Below are 21,256 nucleotides of genomic sequence, written 5' to 3'. Positions count from 1 at the left end.
GAACGTTGCAAATTCTGATGTGCCTCAACCTCTCGTGCACAGAGGCAGACAGGAGACGTACAGACTGATACAAAGCCAGGCAGCCTGACTAGGATTTGGCAGCCTCAGGAGTGGATTTATATACTATTTTGCATTTCTGTTCCAATAAATTCCCTTAAGGCTTCAGGCATCACTGAGAAACTACAGTAAAAGGGACAGTGTATTTTCCACAGGATCCGTGGCTCTGTGGGAGAACTGCGTATGCAGCCTGTTTAGTGTGGGGGAAATCCCCTGCTTTTCTCTCCACCTATGACAGCAACCCCAGCAGGGGAGAAATACCATGGGAATAGGCTGCTCCTTAGGCAGGTACAATTCCCTGCCATAGACCAGTGGACAGGGATAGCGGCAGGTTCAAGCAGAGATGACCTAGCTGTGTTTGGTCTTGACCCAGGAAATTCATTCATAACAATGGAAAACTGAAATCCTGGTGCTGCCACATTAGTAGTGAGGCTTCGTCTTTCTTCTGCAATTTACCCTGCTCTGTTGCTGAGAAGCAAACAATAAGTGTTATTGCAAGACCAGGCTTTATACGCCTGGTGCAATAGCATGAGGAAAACTAATACAGAAGCAGTAACCTGATGAAAGCCATTGCAATAGTGGCTATTCTTTGTGGGGTGCCATATTCACAGTTGTGTTTTGCAAAATTTTTAGTAATCTTGTACCTGCCTCTGTGTTTATGAGAGAGACGCGCTATTTCTCTTTGACTGGATATTATCATTTACTGTACGACTTCATCTGCTTCCTACAGCCTTGGAAATACCAAAGAGCACGCTGTGCTCTAGCGTGCAAGAACTTACACATTTTCATTGCAGAGGGGAAACACACCTGCACCCTCACTCATCCCTCTCCCCCCCCCAACAAAACAACCCCCCCAAACCCTCAGGATTCTCCAGTTCCTGATATTTCCTCTTTGATTTCATCTCTGGGGGAAAGAAAGGAATATGCAGTTGAAAAGGAGGCAGAAAATAGAGAGATGGGAGAAAATATGCTCCTAAAATGTTTTGGAAGATAGAAATTATCTGCTTTTTTGAGAGTTGTATGCTACAAATTCAGTCTGGGCTTTAATATTCAAATTACCTCTTCCTTTTATCCAACATTAAACCCCCCCCCAAAAAAAAAAAAAAAAAAAAAACAAAAAAACAAAAAAACCATTGTCACACTCTTAACTAATGTTTCATTTTTGTCTGTAGATGCAATATTGGATGCTTAATTGGGCCAATAATTATTCATGCATTAGTGTGAACTTTTTGAAGGATAATGGTAACTTGTTAAATGTGTAATTATTATCACTGAAAACTAGCAACCTTTTTTTTTATGTGCATCACTGGTCCTCTGGAAAAAAATAATGAATTTACAGTACTGAATAGTAGAATTTAACCTATTTCCTCATATTTTATTTTTAATATTGGTAGCTATTATGTCTCCTCACCCAGCTTGGGTTAAGGTTGAAGACTTGACCTTGTTGAAGTAACAGTCCCAATGTATTGTAGTCTTAAATATTCAGTTTGACTCGTTTTGAGAAGATGCTATTTTAAATTTCTTGCTAATCTGATGCCTTTTGGTTGCCTTTGCGACATAAAAATTGCGTCCTTTATGTCATTGTTATGAAAACCTTTAAGCCTCTTTTGAGGCAAACTAATTCTGTGTGCAATTGTTGCTTTTTTCTTTTTTTTTTTTTTTTTTCCCCTCTCCCTCTTCTCCTCTGGAAATTCAAATAGCAAGCTATTTGATTCCACAAATCATTTTGAAAGCTGTGAGCCTGATGCGTATTTTCCATTTCACTTTAGAAATTTGAATGACAAAATGTTTCAGGAAACTTGAAGATAAAAAGCTCATTCTTGCTAAACATTTTGCAAGTACTTCTCTAGTCCGACCTCATTGTTTTATTAGTGCGTGTGAATAAGGCATTGCATATGAATTCTCATGTGTGTGTAAATACGGAGGAGCAATTGCATACAATTTATGCATACACATATTCTTTGATATAACATTAAATATGGAAATGCGTGTGACACAACATTTTGGCTTCATTGTTATACCTTAGTTTCAAAATGCTTAACTTCAGAGTGAATGTCATGTAATCATAACTCAGGTCCTATGAATTTTCCAGTCCTTAGTTGAATGATCATGCTTTCCTTCTTGGGTAATACATCCATGTGCAGTTTTATCTATATGCTATCTATATGCTACAGTACCTCTCCTAGACATACTGAATTATTATATTATCTGAATATATTATCTGAATTTAATGAAATCATTTCTTATTACCTTCAGTGATGCAGGTTGTGATGTGGCATGTCACTCCCTGAGCTATTCCATTTTCTATGTTAATGTGACTTAAATATGGTACTTCAAACCTTGAATTTTCAAACTCTTTTTTCCATAGATAAAATAGTATTTGCATGAATTTTGTTTCGAATCATCTATTCTTTTTAATAAAATGGTTTATGGAAAAACACTTACTGGGCCTACAGTAAGTAGGCTGATACCACAGAAGACTTGCGTATGTGCTCACTCCATGCATGCTAATGGAGTGATGATTAAAAAAATCCATTTTTTTCCATGGAAAATTAGGTTATTCATAGGGTTTTGTTTGTTTTATTGACATAAACCTGCTGAGGAGAAATTGAACTTTCATTAAAAAAAAAAGCACAACTACAAATGATTGAAAATATAGAAATATATGTATATATATTTATAATGGGACAGTCTGACATTGGTCCTTAGTAGAAGTGGTAAATGAATCTATGAAGGCCACTGTTCTCTTTTCCTGGTTTATCTTCCAATTTGGACTGCGTTTTCAAATTTGGATTGCTAATGTGAATGAAATTGTTGGGACTTGTGAAGTGATATCTAGATCTAGTTCTTCCCTAACTAAGTTACAAAACATAGAAATAAACCAAAAGAGAATGGTTAAGAAAAGGAGCTGAAAACTAAATAGTTCCGTGTTATATTAGAGTAGTAATAACTTTTTTTTTTTTTTTTTTTAAAAGAAAAAACCTTGATTTACTACTTTGGAAATTGGGAATATCATGGTGGTTTCTGCTGTAAGCAGATAATTAGGACTGCCTATGTGCTAAGCATTTCACCCACACATGATACTGTGATATTACTATCTGGGGCTGCATATTAACACAGTGTAAGACCACAATGTTTATGTGCGTCATCTGGAACAAGAAAACACGTTTTCTTCTTTTTTCTTTTTCTTTTTTCTTCTTCCCCTCCTTGCCCCAACCAGTTTCCTTTCCTCTGCTTGGGCAAGCCTAGAAGAGCTTGTATATGGAGCTGCAACAGAGTGGAGGTCGTGGGTATAAAGATATCCCGAAATGAGATAGCTCTCTTTCTGTGACAACCGGATCTAGAGCCTGATGGGCAGTGAGTTCAGCCCACTGGGAGAATCACTGGTATCCCTAGTAAAGCCTGGGCTTTGACAAGAAATTCGATGAGTTTGTTGCTCCTTTGATCTCTGTCTGCATAACTTGATACAGTAAAATTAAAACCATGTTTCTAAATACAACAGTGCTGGAATATGAAATACTGCATGTAACCACTGCGCTACACCTTTCCCACTTTCTCTTCTTCAGGTGTGGTATAGTAGAAAAGGGATGACAGAGCCTTCCTTTTAACTCCTTCAGCCTTGCGTGCTCTTCTGGGTCCTCTGAAAGACATTGAACTCTAGGAGACTGTGTTCATGCAGACATGGCTGGAAGCATGTAGCTGTATCACCCTACTGAGCTCAAGTTACCGTAGGCTGCCTCTTGGTAAGCCTTGCTAATTTGGGTTCAGCACTGTGTTTACTGTAATTAAATGGCTTCTCGTTCAGAGCTGACTCATATCTGGCTCATAGCCCCATTCACAGGAAGAATGAAACTTGTTTGCCTGCAATGATATCACAGATCCCCATGGTTATCGCAGAAGTTTGTTACTGAGCTGGTATAACTTGGCACTATGACTGTGGTGGCCTGACTTCTGCTTGAATCAGTGTGAAAGGTTTATTAGCTGCTGCTATCAGATGTTCTTGGAAGTCAAAGATATATACATTAAAGCATTACTTTCTTTAGTAAGAAACATAAAGGAAAATGATGTTCCCTCTGTTGCATTTTTAACTCCAGAGATGCCACAGCAATAACAAAAAATTTCTGAACAAATAACGTAAACAACATATGAGATAAACAGCCAACAATGCTGAAGAGCTAGTCAATAATATTTTTATATGGACTGAAAATGAAGTAATCTTCCTTTTCATTTTTTTGCAGTCACAAATTCTTTTTTTTTTTTTTTTTTTTAAATAGTGATGAGAGCAATTGACATCTGCAAATGATGTGCTGGCTTACTGTAAATTCCTTGTCAAGTTCAGGTAAGTGTAAAAATGTTACATTTAACATTAACTGATCAGTTTAACATACCAGAAAAGTGAACTGTTCCATGTGATGAAAATTCTCATTTTTTGCCATATTCTGAATATCTTATTGAAGTGTGACTACTTTACTACTGATCAATGATCAAGCAGAACAGATGAATTTCATCTGCATTCTCCATTGTTGCAAATCATTTTAATTACTTCTGCAAAGGGTAGCTGGCACAATCGTCAGAGGTTAGCAGATCATCTCAGAGCATTTATTTTACCAATTTATCCACATTTGAAGTGTCAATATTAAATTATTTTTTGTTACAATATTTTATATATATATATATATATATATATCCATCTATAATAAATATATGTTTTTTTTCCTAGAAGAACTTGTGACCTCAGCGTTCACAAATTAATACATTTGTTCCAACAACTAAAGCTAAAATGAATGTTAATGCGACATTTCAAATAATACCATCCAAAGTCTTTTGTAAAAGCAATACGTTTGTGTTGTAGCACAGGACTGTATTTATGTAATGAGAAAGCATAATGTGCTCAATAAATATTGAAGTTCTTGGCCTCCTGCTGAGCATTTGATATTGAAGCATATGTAGTTATAGACTTTGAAATTGATGCCCCTTTTCATTCTGGGCTGAATTTGCACCTTTGCTACAGTAATTTCACTTTGCGTCTCTGCACATAATTATTGTGAGGCTGATTCAATAGAAGAAGAATAAAGAGAGATAGTTCTGCTTGAACAGCAGGTAGGTTTGTATTATTTTAATGAAACTTGAAAGTTTGCTAAGAAACTAAACCAATAAACTTTCAAAAATGCTCAAAGTATGACCCTAGGCAGTTGTTTTCTAGTTCTGTTAGCCTCACAATATTAGGAGCTAAATTCTTGTGAATTAATTATTGTTATTATAAAAGAAAATAATTTTGGCCTTTGTCATCTATTCCACAGTGAAGTAAGAAAAGCTGTGTTAAGTATCTATCACCTGTAGCCTCCAAGCACGTATGTTGCTGATGTGGAAGTAAGGAAATGCAGCAAGGGTGGGAGATGGAGGGCTTATTCCTCAATCCAGTATCAGTCCCTCCTTATGTACCACTTCTGAGAACTCTGATTTAGCTCCCAGGGCAAATGAACTCAAGAAGGGGACTGGATCTTTCCACTCAGCACTGAGTCACTGTGAATCATAAGTAGCTATAATCTTTTCCTCTGTGAATGTGGATGTATTTTAGAACGCTGAGTTTTAGTGCTAAAAGGCCTTCAGCGCACGAACATTTTGCATTGGGACAATTAGCATCTCCAGCAGACGTTCCTGAGCTGGGCAGAGCCCTATCCCCTTGGAAAGGATTGAAATACTGGTGTTTGGAGAATGCACTAATTCAACAGCTCCCCTAGATTTGGAGGATGGTGGTGGTCCCCAAGATGTCTCCTATTCTGCTGCTGTCCTGTGAGAGTGTTCTACAGACCTGTGCCCACAGGAGAGAGTCTGACTCCACTTAGAGTCCTGCTGAGAAGCAAGTTCTCTCGATCAAGTTAAGAGCAGTGCATTTCTCATTCACGAAACTTTGGCCTCTTTATAGTGAATGGGAGTTCTGTGTTTGTCTTGCAGCGTGGATGGTATTTTATCCCCCAAATCTGCAATAAACTAAGTGGTTGAGGTCAGATAGGACTATGAGACCTGACTATTCCACAGAAGTTACTTAGCACATGAGAATAGTTAGGATTTTGGGGAGGAAGATTTTCCAAGATACATCAGAAAGCTAAGTGTCTGACCCGTTTCGACTGGAACTAGCTACTTAACTTCTCCTTTGTGTAATAACAGATCTATCCCTGTGTTTTTATTATGGCTTGTTCAATACAAGAACAATGAAAGTATACACAGAGGCCCAGATACTCAGGCGTTGTAGATCCATTGCCTTCAAGATCTGCTGAAAAATCAAAACAAAAGCATGCACAGAGGGGTCTTCAAATATGATCTAAAGTAACATTAAAAAAAAGTCTCTGTCTCAGTTCAAATCCTTCTGTTATATGATATGATGTAAACTGGCATATCACCCCTGATGTTACCAGACTAACATCAATCAGTAGTCTGAGTATCCCATTTTGGGCTGTGGGTGCCAGAGATATAAAATGAAATTCTAGATTGTGCTGGTTTTTGGCATGATGAAACCAAAGTCTTTCTAATCCTCATCAGATTGCTTTTTTTTAGAACACAAACGTTCTACAACTTTACTTCGGTTTTATTTCTTGGCTCAAGAAAGGGATAGAGTGGCCAGACTCATGATGACAGATTATTATGTGAAGTCAGTATCACTTAAGATTATCTGTAAATCTCTTCTCCCAGCACTTTTGATATTCAGGTTTCCTATGTGTATTTTTCAAGGATGTCTCTTCTTTAGACGTTAATAATTTCAATGGTACATAATATGCTTCCAATTTCTATCTAGTAAGCAAAAGAAATACTGCAATCAGATGCCTGTAGAGAAATGCTACCTGCTATAGGCTACATTCATTTCAGCAGCTGCATCTGTGAGGTGTATTGACAAGGGGAAAATAGGTTGCTCCATTCACATGGTTGTTGGTCCCCATTTGGTCAGGAATTAGACCTAACTCAAACTACTCAAGCACTGAGGTATGCTTGCAATCTGGAGGTGCAGAGAATACTCGGGGCTGTCAATTTCCATCTAGCGCAGTGGTGCAATAGTATGGGAGAGCAAAAAAATCTTACTTTGGTCCACAGTCACTCTAAATATTTATGTACAGTAGCAAACTTCATGCAAATCTGACTTCAGATTGAAGTGTACAGCATATGGCCTGGGCAATATTGTCTTTGAGATACCAGATTTTGCTGCAAACAATTCATGTTACTCTACATATTTGTTCACTTGTAAACAGTTCAGTGTCCCATAGGATCTCTAGCATAGTTACTATCGTTGGCATGTAGTTCACACCTCAGCTGGCCATTCTGCCCTCATTAGAAGGATGTTCATTTGCTCACATGCCAGCTTCTGAACTATGAAAATAACTGACTGATGTATTAAGAAAAAGCAGGAGCCTGTTTAATATGCTAGTTTAGCAACCGAGGTCATCCAACTACTGCTTCATGCGCAGCTTAGGTTTCCCTGCCATGGAGGACAGTTGAGGATAGGGACCACCACAGTGTTAGTTACTCTGTCCATTTATCCAGGCTTCCCGTCACTTACAAATCCAGCACTTCTTAAAGTTTTGGTTTAATATTAGTTTATTGGTAGAATTATTACACTGAGTAACTTATAATTGCTCAAGGAATGTTCTGAGCGTTTATCTTTAGTCCTGAACTGCTCAGAGTAAGCCAGTACAGTGCTCTGAAAGATATGTAATGTTTTACCCTAGTTTTAAAATGATCTATGTTCTGTCTTTGAGACATATTCAGACCTGGATCCTATGGAATTCACTGTCACTTGTACATTTTTAAGAGTAGCCTTGTGGCTTCTTTTTGTTTTAATCATTCTTGCTATTTCAGGAACATGTAAAGTGGAAGAGTAATGAGAAAACAAGAATATTTAATTTACACTCAATTTCTTTTTCCTACTAGATCTGTTTAAGAGGCTGTGGTCTTAATCTAAGTCATCTACTAAGAAATGAACAAAGGAACAATTTATATTGGAGATTAATGAGTGTGAGGGGCTCTGGTAATATGGCAGTAAGTACCATAGAAATGTTATAAATACCTGAAAATTCAGCACAGAGATGTATGGGCAAAACTCCAAATGGTCACCACTATTGTAAAATGGAAAATAAAACCCTTAGTGGGCAAAACCTCTGCCTGTTATTGTAAGAAGCACTAAAAGTAGTCATTCTTAGGAGCACTTGTGGTTGATTAGCACCTGTTATGCTACAGGAGAGAAGTAGTAGTCCTGAGGAAGAGGTTTTTCTTTGTCATATCAGCAGCTTTAAGTAGAGCACAGATGCTTTACACTTCCAGGGCTGGTAACATTAGAAAAATGTATTGAGAACTGTGCAGAGGATTTATTTTTCTGAGATAAGTAATGTGCTGGGAACTGTTGGTGCGACTAGCGAAGTTTTGCTTCTCTTACTCATTGTGACTACAGGCACTTTTCACTTTTGCATGTATTTCTAATTGAGACTGGTGTAAAGTTAGATATTTTCACCTAAGTCTCACAGGTCAGAGTGTTCAACAGCAATTAAGTATCAAGTGTGCATATGAGTAAACAATTAATTAGTGCCATAAGGAAACATATGCTTTGGCTCCTTCCTGGAGCCAATTACCACATGCCTGTGTTATAAGGCAGAATGAGAAGAGGCCCCATGCTGAAATAAGTGTTCATTACAAAGCAACATGACAAAGAAAGAAGCAAGTGTATGCTGACCAAGCTAACTAGCATAGAACCACAAACTGGAAAAATAATCAGAGAAGCTTCTACACTGAAAAGAAAGCTCAGACTGTCTTCAAGTGCATAGGTACACATGCACAACTTCTTTTGTAATTAATGTACAATTCTTAAACATACCGGAAGGCTGAATTTGGCCCATGGCTAAAAAAAGCATATGGCTTGCATGTAATAACCCATCAAGAATGGAACTGAGACAGGTTCTGGTATTTCCTTTTCTTACCTTGTTTGGGCCCATATTTGTTCATCTGCACTGTCGGTTTGATTCACTTCAGTCCTGAGCTGTGGTTTTCCTCATTGTCTTCCCAGCTCCAAAACAACTAATTCCTCTAGAGAAGAAACCTGAGCAAAACTGAGTACATAATCTGTTCTAGAGTCAAGATAAGACCTGCGGTGGGCATCTTGCCAAAAGAGTCAGCCTTTACAAGTAAGAACACAAGTCTAGTCTCACCAGCTGAGGGCTGGAGCCTACTAACTTCTGCACTTCCCAAAGGCAGTACAGACTCTCCAATGCTTCCAGCTTTTAGAGACTGCAGAACTGGTCCCTTCCACAGTCTTTATTCTACTGAGATTCTATTGCCCTTACAATATTGTATCTCTGAAAGATGCTTCTTCAAATGAAGTAACCGTGTAGTTGCAGAAGTCAGGGATTTTTATACTGCTTATTTATATCTGCCACATAAATTATTTTTTCGACTAGTTTTAAGAATAGCATGATCACAGTAATTGAGAACATGGACAGAGTTCAGTTGCAGCTCAGCAACTGAACGTTGGCAGAAGCTTTCTACAATATTGAATGTTTGTACAAGCAGGCTTTATGTCAGTGACAGTAGTGCAAATCTGTATGTTAAATACAGGAACACATTCTAAAGAAATGATAGTGTGACTCGTAATGCCTTCTAATTCTGTGATTTGCTGCAAACTAAGCTAAGCTTTTACTTTACCTAGCTCCTGAAATGAAGAACTGGCAAGCGCGAATAAGTTTAAAATAAATCTTTCAGCATTCTTCATGATTGCATTCCCATCTTGCACTAAAGCAGCTCACCAAATATACTGCTACTCTATGATACTTCCATCAGAAACTAACTGAACAGGATTTGAAAATCTTTAATCTTTATGGTGAGAATATTCATGAATACAAACCCATAGTTTGCTCACAGTTAACGTAATTCAGGTAAACGTTTTACCTGTGCACTCATTCATGGGGAGGGTAACACAGCTGAGAAAATCATATAGTCTTTTCTTTTATGTATTTGCCCATCTGTACTTCTTGCTGTGGAAAAAAATTCCTTTCCTTTTGCTCCTATCATTTTTATTGACAGTCTTGGCAGGTGGGGACTTTATTAGCTTACTATTGTTTTGTCTGCTTTTACTCCTTGCTTCTCCTTCTTAGGTCCACAGTAGTATTTTAAGAATATGCCCCTTTCTTTCCTACTGTTTTTTGCAACTGAGCATCTTGTTTAGTCATTTTGTTTCTCATCTTGACAGCTGTTGTTCCCTCTAGCATTTCTGCTTCCACCCTGTACCTTGTTAAAAAGGCTGCTTTAAACCTGGACACTTTTAATTTCTCCCCCATCTCCTCTGCATTAACTTGAGGTCCACAAGTCCAGGGGCAGGGCTGCTGAAGCCATGAATCTCCAGCGGTCACCCTGCTACATTAACAGGCATCTTCACATTTTCTCATTGCAGCTGTGCTCCTTATGGCTCAAAGGTGACGTTGTCTACATTTCCCTGCCAAGTAGGGCTGTAACTTAGTAGTAGTGAAAACAGCCAGCACAAAGAAGCAAAGAGGGCCTGGCCAACCTCTAGAATGGGCACTCACTTTGCTCTTGGGCTTTGCTGAGGTCTCCTGATGTTTCTCTGAGTATGTGGCATGGTGGTGTCCCGCCTAGGGAACTCAGATGAATCCCATCCCGCCACTGGGCTTGTGTGGTCCCTGGCTGTCCCCAGAAAATGTACTTGTTGGCACCATGGCAGAGGCTCTGCTTCTCTGGAAGAGGGCTATCTGGAGCCACCACCAGCTGTGCAGTGCTACCTGCCTCCTGCTTATGGTCTCAACACGGGGACAGCCAGGGAGGTGCCTGCCAGTGCAGTCTGTAGGGTTAGTGCTCACCTGGAAGTCTGGTCCTGAAGGTCAAGCTCTGAGGCACCCTGTGTATCGTGTATCTTAATTTTTCATGTGTAAAATACTGCTGATTGTGTTCTTCACTTCTCAAGTCTGCTTTCTACCTCTGAACTCCTTTGGCGTGGCACTGTGTTGTCCTGTTTAGGATGAGCCTCAAGGCACTCACAGTACATAAATAATGCATTAAAATGCTGGACGTAAGCAGAAAAGACCATAGATTTCTTTGAAAGAAGGAAAATTCTGTTCTTGATCCAGAATCCCAGCTGGTAGAAAATCATCAACAAAAAAAAAATCAACAGTTTATTTTAAAATCATCTTGGCTTGTCCCAGCTCTGATTCACATACCTGCCTGTGATGTCTACTAATACATCCGTAACTAGAAGTATACTATACAAATAACTGGCAAACAATTTATCACATCTTTCATAAACTGGGCAAGACAAGAAAAAAAAAACCCCATGATCATGTTCAAAACCTATTAAACTAAAACTCATCAAATAAAATTATTTGCTGTAATTGTGGTCTCCTGGATTTTGATTTATTGCGAGACAGTATTATTTAATGTGCTCAGAAATGAAGAATTGGAATTCCAGTAGCACAATATATCAGACCAGCATCAAAGTCACTTATGGCCCGTGTGGCTGAGTTGCACATGATGTTTAAGAAAATATTCCATTTAAACACATTTTTTTTTTTTTTTTTTTTTAAGTATTATCAGTAACAACAATATTTCACTGGAGGCAGATGACTATCCAGAAACATAATTAATCATGATTATTTATGTCATACCTAATTATCAGGAAATAGCCCCAGGGATACACTTCAGTTATATTTCAGAACCTTCAGACTATAATTACTTCACTTTGTATTAAGTATTCTTTCCATATTCTTGTATAAGTTTAGAGCATATTTATAAGGAATAAGGTCGAAGGGGTAGAAATAAGTATTGTACAATCAAATAATGAAAATATGTGCATTTGGGGAAATGCTGAGTTATTATGAGGAAGTATATTAATTTCATTTTTTTCATAATGAGGTGAAAGAAATGGCTTTCTAGTGTAGTTTTTAATATGTGAGCACACTAGCATAACAGCAAGGGCCTTAAAACAAAAGGACTTTAAAAAAATCTGTTAATGTAGTGTAAAGTGGATTAAAGGTTAGAAAAAAATTAAAATCCTACCTTAGGGTCTGAATTCTCAAAGACTTTTCAGTTGTAAATTTTGAAACTATTTTTCAGAAAGGACCTTACGTATTCTAAAACGCTTCATAGCTTCTAGTGTTGCTGTAAAAAATATTTAGATACATTTGCAGCTTATTATTTATAACCTCTTGCATGTAATTAAAACATTTAATAGGAGTTGTAAAATTAGGTAGGCAATATTCACGTGTGTATATAACTTACAGTCCTAGTTGTTAATGATACTGAATACCTTTCAAAATGAAGAAAGGATAAAAACTAAATATAAGACCTCAAAACATGCACACACTCCTGGTCTTAAGCTATAATTTTATTGAAGGGCATACCACACAACAAAGTCATTCCTGTATAAATGAAAACCTGGACATTTATTTTCAAAAATAAAGCTTTTTTCCTCTTGTTTTCATTGATTAAAAAGACAACAACATATTTTCAGTGCTGCTATAACCAGAGGCTGTTTTTGGGAACATGGCTTTTGCATAACAGATTTGTAGAGCTATGCTGGAATGCAGGTCATTATATTGTCTTTGAAAGTAGGTTTTGGGGGGTTTGGTGGTTTGGTTTGGTTGGTTCAGGGTTTTTTTTGGTTCAGATTATGCTTAGGAAAGTTACCTATGATCAGGTCCAGCATTCAAGGTGTATGTGGTTATTTTATTAGCTGACAGAATATGAGCTTAGAGCATTTTGGTATATGCTTAGTGTTAATCTAAAACTGGAGTCTACTGACTTCAATTCATGTGTTATGCTTATGATGAGATACTGTGTTAGCCCGGGACTGGAAGCCTCCCTACAGCTCTCCTTGAACAGACTTGCCCTGGCTTCAGTGAAGGCTTCCATCCAGCTATCACACAGTGAGTGCTTAGTCTCCTGGTGTTTTTGGCCCCAGTGTTTTAGGGATCTGGGTACTGTCACTCTTTAGGCATAGTCTTACATAGGTCCAGTTGACTTTGGAGTCCTGTTGCGCTACAGTCCTTGTTGCGACTTGCCTGTGAGTCAGATAACTGGATGTGAATGGAATCAACAGCCGTACTGTTGCTCCATTTAGTGCTTGGCCTCTGTTTTTAATGTCTAGGTTTTTTGTGATAGAGTTTTGAAATGTCTGCAGAGTTTGACTTTACAAAGCCCTCATTAAAGTGAAATTAGAAGATTATTCTCTTTGCTAAATTATTCAACCTGTTTAAATATTAAGACAAAAATAATAAAGCTGGTGTTATTTTAAAATGTTAAAAAGCAATGCCTCATGCTGAGGTTCAAAGTCAACAAACAATCTCTTCCTAAAGCTGGGGGCAGACTATACAGAAATTGTTTGCTGCTATTTAACATAAGAGCAGCCTGCAGATAGAGTCCATTTTGATTTAATGATAGCGCCATCATTGTCTAAAGCAATGATGAAAAACAATGTGCACACTTGAACTGCCACTTTCCGTCTCCTGTGAATAATCATCTGCAAAACGACCTGTTGCTCAGGCAACTATTTCCTTACTAAATGGCTGATATTTTTTTTAATCTGTTATCCTGAAAGGTATTTTTCTTCCTTTTACTTCCTAGCCTTTTCTGGATATATATATTTTTTTAACCTATTATTTGAAACATCATTACTGCAGAAGGCAAAGCGTTTTGGTAATTGAACATTCAATTAATTAAACCCGCTAATACTGAAAGTCAGTGTTATAAATTGACCACTTTCATATGGCATTTCTCCCCTCTATGTTTATTCACTTCCCTGAGGTTTCTGAGCATTAGTGTCTAAGTGGTACATTGCTTATTGCTGATGATGAACAGGAGCAACCTTCCCTTAATAAAGCACTAAGGCGGCAACAATTATCTAGTGACTTTTTAGAGAACATTACATATGCTTCATTTTAATTTTTTTCTCCTATTCTACTAGCCTCTGAGAAGATAACCCTTAGATAAGATGTGGTGAAGCTTAGGTATCTTACGTTGACTAGCATAATTTTTCTATTGGATAATGTTGATTTTATAAGAACATTCAACTTTCATGCAGCTATTTGAAACTGATGCTATTTCACAAGAAAGTTTCTTCCTTAGCATTCACTAAAGGTGGGCTGAGACACTCTCCTGAGCAAAAGGTTCTTAAGAAGTGAGCAGTGGAGGTGAGGCAGTACCTATGCAGCTCCAGAAGGCTTAGTGGGGTAATTGCCAGCACATGGGAAATGAGAAAAGGAAAAAAGAAAGAAAGGAAAGAGAAAAGAATTCTGGAAAAGGGAACTCATTCTTCACCTGAAAAAGCTAAAACTGCCAATATTTTTTGGAACGGTCAGTCTTGTGTCGATCTAAACTGTCTGCCTCACCTCCCAGTGGCTGACTTGGTCCGTGGGTTCTGCACAAGCTTTTGGGCCAGCTCAGGCAAGCACGTCAGCTTTCACCTTGTCCTGTTACCCCGTCTGCCTTTCATCGGCTTGACAGCTGTTCCTTTGCTAGTCATGCTCTGCTGCCTTGAAATTTATGCCATAGCCACTACAAAGCTGCTGCTAAGTTCTGGCTGGTGATGAATGGTGAGTAGGAAGTTTGCGAGAGATAGGGGGTCTGCAGAGCTAGGCAAGGAGGACACTGGAGGTCTGAATTACGTCGAACTGAGATCTCTGGTACTCAGGAAAACAAGGGAGATGCGAAGGCTACTTTTTTCAAGGACAAAGAAGGAAAGAGGATTATTTTTTTAGGTAAAACTGAACACAAAAGAACCCAGTAGGGGGTTTTAATTAGTTAAACATAGAATGCATTAAATAAATCTATTCTTCAAACAAAAATCATCAAAATTGTCCTACTGGTGCTGCCTGGAGCCTATGGCACCTCCATAGGTGTGCACAAATGCACGCTGCTTTCCATTGAAGGTTTTGAAAGAAAACAGGCTCTTTCTTCTTAAAAGGCTTTGTTTGCCTATGTGTGATGTTGTGAGGTCTGCGGCAACTTCTGCGCTGGTAAAAGGAATCACCTCTGGAGCATTTATTCTTCTCAGTGCTTTCCTTCATCTTCCATTTACTATTTTACATCTCCATCTCTCAAGGTTTTTTCTATAGGAGAAGAGATTTGGCTCATGGCATCAATTCTGTGTTGTTGGGCTCTGTTGTTGTAAACTCTGGAGCGTGACTTTGGTGAGAACTCCACACTAAGCATAAGGTGGGAAAATAATCTTATTTCTTTCTAGAAGCTACAGCCACAGTAAGATCAAAGGAAAACATGTACTGCTAGCAAATATTCTGCTGTTTGTATGTGTCTTTTCCCACTTTCTAATTTCAAATTTTCCCAGACTGAAAGCATATCTTTCATTTGACAGTTCTCAAATTTAGTCTTCCTAAGCCACAGAAGCATAGAGGAAATATTTGAAAATTACCATCTTATTGTTTGAAAACTTACTAAAAGACTACATATACAACTGGAGACGGTACATTTACAACTGGCAACAATTTTAAACTCTTCTTAGAACCTGTTTGGAATCATTCAGGCTCAGAAGTAATCCAGGTGAAAAATACTCTTATATGGTAAAAAGTTACATGCTTTATACAGCCATATTAGCCACAGTAGATAATTTCACAGTATTTGAATATTAGCTACATGGTAGACTTATCTGTACAGGTGCTCACCTGTACATAGACATTGTCCAAAGGAAGAAAATAGGAGAATTTATATAAACAAACCCAACAAACACCTTTTCTTTTTTCTTTTTTCTTTTTTTTTTTCTGTTGTGCTTCCTTGTCTTAATCCTTTCAGGTAAATCCTATGGCATTAATTAGATTGTGGTAATGACCTTGGTTTATGGCCACGGAGAAAATGACTGCAGAAACAACACACTGGGATTCATCTCAGTCACTGTTAGTCATTTAGGTCCCTTAGGTCGTCTCTATATTCAGTGCAGAGAGACAATGAAGTCCAGCAGGTTCCTCAGCTCTCCTGTCTTAGACACTAATGACATACAGCCCATCATTAGAGATTATGAGCATCTCCAAGCATAACTTCAGTGTTCGTGCATCCCACAGATGTAGTGCCCATTCCATTATATAGCTTTCCCATAAAAGAATGAATTACGTAGCTTTTAAAAATAACTTGGATCCCTTTGTATGAATCCTGATTTAGCCTGTAGAAATCCTCTGATCCTGTAAGATTTCCATGTAATTTAAAAACTTTTCTATAAGGACTTCATAATGTTTACGCAATTATTTGCTTGCTGTTGTTTCCACTTGTTTGTCCAGCTTTCCTGTAGCACTGTGGCTGCTTTAGATACCCCAACTGTCAGGCAGAAGAATAGCAGTAATTTCTGCCGGTGGCAGCTGAACCCTTCTACAGGTAGTGAAAACATGTCAGAGCTATAAATAATGAAGTAAAAGGCAGTCTACTCCCTTGAATCCCACTGGAAGTCCCAACCTAAAGGTCAGTTATGGTTGACCTCTGAACACATGCTGCATATAGGCATATGGAAACTTAGATGGCATCCTTCAGTACCCTGCCTTTCTCCTCAAGAGAACCAGTCAAAAAGCCTAGCTTGGATTTTTCAGTTGTCAGCCTGCTAACTCAAACTGAGTTCACTATTCTGCTAAGCTAGGTTATATTTTCCTACAGTTTTCAAACAATGAGAAAGATGGTAATTTTAAAATACTTCCTCTATGCTTCTGTGGCTAAGGAATACTGAATTTGAGAATTGTCGAATGAAAGATATGCTTTCAGTCTGGGAAATTTTGAAATTAAAAAGGGGAGAAAAGGTTATATTTTTTATTTTTTTTTCCTTTTTTTTTTTGGGGGGGGGGGGAGGTGGAGATTGAAGAGTCTTATATGGCAAACTTACTCCCATACTTTTTCATTTAAAATAATGAAAACAAGCCTACTGGAAAAGTCTGAATATTTATTTGTGACCAATGTTTCCATTTTTCATTTAGAAAACTTTAATTTCCATTATTTTTTTCATTTAGGAATGGTTTTCTGATTTAGAAAAAGCCAATAAAAATCCTTTATAAAGTTCTCATATTGAAATTTAATTGTTTTGGTAAAATGAAACATTTTGTTTGGTGAAAAATTTTATTTTTAAAATCACGTCAAGCTGTCATCAAACTTACAAGAACAACCAGCTAAAAGAGTTATTCTCCAAGTGCTGCTGCTGAAAGCAACAGGGAAGTATCTTTATTTCCAGGAACACTAGGCTGCTTTTTCATTTTCTTTCTTTCTTTGGAACTTTTATGTACTCATTAACTTTGGATATTTTGTTAAAGAACTCAAAATGGATGTTTTCTTATTTTTAAATACAAAACAGAAGCAATCAATAATTCTGTTTGCTGTTAAACAGACCCCGGTTCTGGGTGGTGTTTGCAATAGAGAAAACGTGTAATATAGGATTTACAGGTATTTTGATCACATTGCTTGGTTAATTCAGCTAAAATATAGTAGCACTTTGTAGGATTAAATAGGAATCCTTATTTAAGAAAAAAAACACCTTAAAAAGTTAGTTCTCTGCTTTTTGCTTTTTTTAAAAAAAACTTCACTGACTAATGACACCTTTGCAAGAGGCTATGTTCCCTGTGGCTAATGACAAACTCTGCTTGAATGCGACTGAGCCTTTAGCAATGTCATTTTTCAGTCTGCATTATTATTTCTGAACAATTATGAAACCTCCAGAGCAAGGAACTCTTCAAATCAAACATATGCATAGGAACAAACTATTAATTCAGCAAACATAATGTAAGATAGCACATCAGTTGAGTAGTAACTGGTTCCTTTCTAACTTTACAATATTTTTTTTTCTGACTTGTAAATGTCTTTCAAGAATACATAGCATTTTCCACTTCCTAAAACACAGAAACTACTTCCTTACATCCAAAAGCCTGAATTTTTACAATTCTGTACCAAATTTCAGTGAAATGCGGAAGATTCAAAACCCTCCATAAAAACAGATTTTTGCATAATAGGTAACTTTTAGTTACTATTTAGTTACTGGCACTGTTCCTTTTGTTATAAATGAAACTCTGTGCGGGGATTTGGACAGTTTTTTATTTTACTTTGTGTTACACACTTTTTTTAACACATGGTAATATCTAACACAATTTGAAATACAAACTTGTTTTCAAACCAACCATCAAAATGTTCATTTCTTGGGAAATTGAAACTCTCTGCTTTCACTGTGCCAAAAAATGAGTTTTTTTTTCAAAATCAGCGCTCCTCTGCAGAAAACATGTTAAGCTCAAGGAATCGACATGTTCCCTCAGGACATTTGCTACTAGCTCTAGTTGTTTGTCTGCAAGGGCCTTGCACAGCAGTGCCCCTCTCCTTGATTTGTGTTTTAAACTCTCCCACAGTGTAAATACAGAATAATAACAATTGTAAGCGCAAAAAGAAAGGAAAAAAAAAAAAAAAAAAAAAAAAGCAGAGTGGCAACAGGAATTAGTTTTAGTGTAGGCAGGAGCGTGCTTCCATAGCTCCTACTCCCCTGTGGTCAGGTTCCATTTAACACTCGGACTGATTTTATACACATATATATTTTCCTTGAGCTAATAAATATTTCTTCTCCCTAAGGATGAAGTTTAGGTATGAATGAACACAAAAATAAAGACGACATGTGAGAGAGAGCTGGCTTGAGGGGTTGCTGATCACTCAATCAAAAAAACATTTTGAAAGCAGCTGAAATAAGCACAAGAAAAAGGCTCGGAAAGTAATGTGACAGTCGCAGGAGAGAAGGCTTTGGGGGCCTCATCTCAAAAGGAACCAATCAGCTAAAATTCACTTTTGAACCAGTGGGGATGGAATACTAACAAGAAAGAGCAAACAAACCCTGGCTACTTTGCTGATGTCCCAGCTTATGTACTGCATCTCCTTTTGCTTCCTCCCTCTTTGCAGCTCTGTTGCCGTGGATGAAGAAGATTTCTCTACGGGAAATAGGCAGCTTGAATTAACCTCGTGTCCGTGAATTAAGCAAACATTTCACTGGAAAAGGAAAAAAGAAACAGAGAGCACAAGAGAGACAGGTGAAACAACATGGTAAGTCAATTAGTAGTGTGGTCTTTATTAGCCAGGTTGTCACTTAGCTGCTGTTATTTGAAATGGAACAAAGTAGTCCTCTGCAGATCAAAGCACTGAGGAGAGGGGAAAAAAAAAACAAACAAGGAAAATAAATGTTCATGTTATCTAACCAGTTAGAAGGCCTGCATTATCTGGGCATCCACCTGAAGCATTAAACCATCAGCATTGCAAAAAGAGGAATAGGACTAATTTGCCATTTATAATGGACACAGATCTCTCCTCTTGCAAATAATTGTTCCTCCAGGCAACTGACAGGGAGCAACCACCACCCAGTGGGTGCATCATCTGTGAGACCATGACATTACTAAGTGATGCTGCCAGGCAAGCACCACGTCACATGGCTATCTGGTGCTCTATCATGGTGCCAATTCCGCAAGTATTTCTGTATGGTGAATTGACTTAAAAACAATCATTATGACCTGAGTTCATCAAATAATCCAAATTCATTATAGACTTAAGAAGGGTAGGTTATAAATTGTCGTAAATCTTCTTAATCGCTCCCTTGGACTTTCAGTTTTTTGGTATTTAGAGAGCTGCTGAGCACAGATGAATAAAGTGAGAGAGTGGAGGTGTGTCATGAAAAGAGGCAAAAAATATTTCAGACTGACTATTCAATATGCTACTTCTGTATTAAAAACATCCCGTTGAAAACTGACTACAGAAGGTTATGATATGTAAGAAAGTATATTTAGATGACCTAGGAAACCGTGTTAAAAGAACATCAGTAATGGGACTTGTAGAAGCATTCTTATGTCAAGGAGTGGTGACCTGGCCTCAGCACATGACTCCCCTTGCACCCGTAACATTTACTGATAGTGACTCAGTGATGTTCCTGTCTTGTGTTTTTCCTCTCCCCGGTGAAACAGGTACCTTGAGCCACAACCAAGTCAGTAGTTAAAAATCATCCAGGAGCATCTCTAATTTCTTCCTTTTAATTCAATTTCTGTCACTCTTCCTTACTCTTGGTGGCTGTTGCCAATGGTTGTCCACCTTTACCGATCTAATGATCACAGAGCCAGGAAAAGCTACAGACTTCACTTATGCTTTTCCATTTGGTCCCAGAACAAGTTCTCTTTACTAGGCCACATTGGCATTGGATGCTGTTGATGGTATGAGAAAGCTGGAAGTAAGAGGAGAAGGCATGAGACTAGGAGTTCTCAAAACATGCAGGGACATGAATGCAGAAAAGAACAAGAGGAAGGAAAGAAAGAGTTTACTAAGGGTAGAGAGAAACAAGTAAACAGGTCTACGTGTGTTTGAAGAGAGCTACATGTCTTCCCAAGAAAAACAGAAGAATGCTTATGTTGTTCCAAACATCAGGACTACATGGAGAGAGCTGGGAAGGTTTGCATGGCCTGGTAGGGAAGGCTGAGGAAGGGCCACCTGGAACAGAGATAAATTAAATTCCTGGCTCTGTTACAAGGTCATTGTCCCAGATACATTGGTTTGTCTTCTCCTTCTCATTAGTTTCCCACTTCTGACTTCTCTGTTTGGTGGAGTTTTTGGTGCAATCAAAATCAATTCAAGGTTATGAGGTCCTCAAAATGCTTTGATGATAAGACTCACAAATTTAGCAACATGGGCACAACTCATCAGTTTGCCTGTCCCTATAATGTCTGTTCAGCACCTTTCTCTGAAGAGGAGCAGGGCACAGAGGTGAGATCTGGAGCTTGTATTCCAGGCAGCAGGTGGTCCGAACAAGAAACTTCAAGTTTTGAGGAGCTAGCCTGGCTCCAATATTGCAATAGCAGAGGATGGTTCATCATTGTTTCTATTTCTAACCAGAGGGAAGAGGAATACCAGTCGTCTGCATACACACAGGTCATGAGTAAATTTAGTGGAAAGGCAGTTTACAATAGTGTGTAGATTCTGGGATGAGGTAGTAATGCATTTAGGAGACATTTAAAGGAGAAAAAGCTGCCAAGAGAGAACTGTGTGCCTGATGAGAGGCTGCAATCAGTGTTCCTGTGGCTATGGAAAGAAAATAAGTGAGAATTTTGATGGTAGAGAAGATAAGGGGAGAAAGAAGATGGGATGGGGCAGAGAAAGAGCACAGGGAGCCAGAAAATGGGAAATGTGAAAGGAAGAAAAGGACTAGCTAGAAGGAGGAAGAAGAAAT

The sequence above is a fragment of the Rhea pennata genome, chromosome 1 (assembly GCF_028389875.1).
Source record: "Rhea pennata isolate bPtePen1 chromosome 1, bPtePen1.pri, whole genome shotgun sequence".
Taxonomy (NCBI): Eukaryota; Metazoa; Chordata; class Aves; order Rheiformes; family Rheidae; genus Rhea; species Rhea pennata.
The sequence above is the reverse complement of the archived record's forward strand: the minus strand, read 5'-3'. Positions refer to the sequence as shown.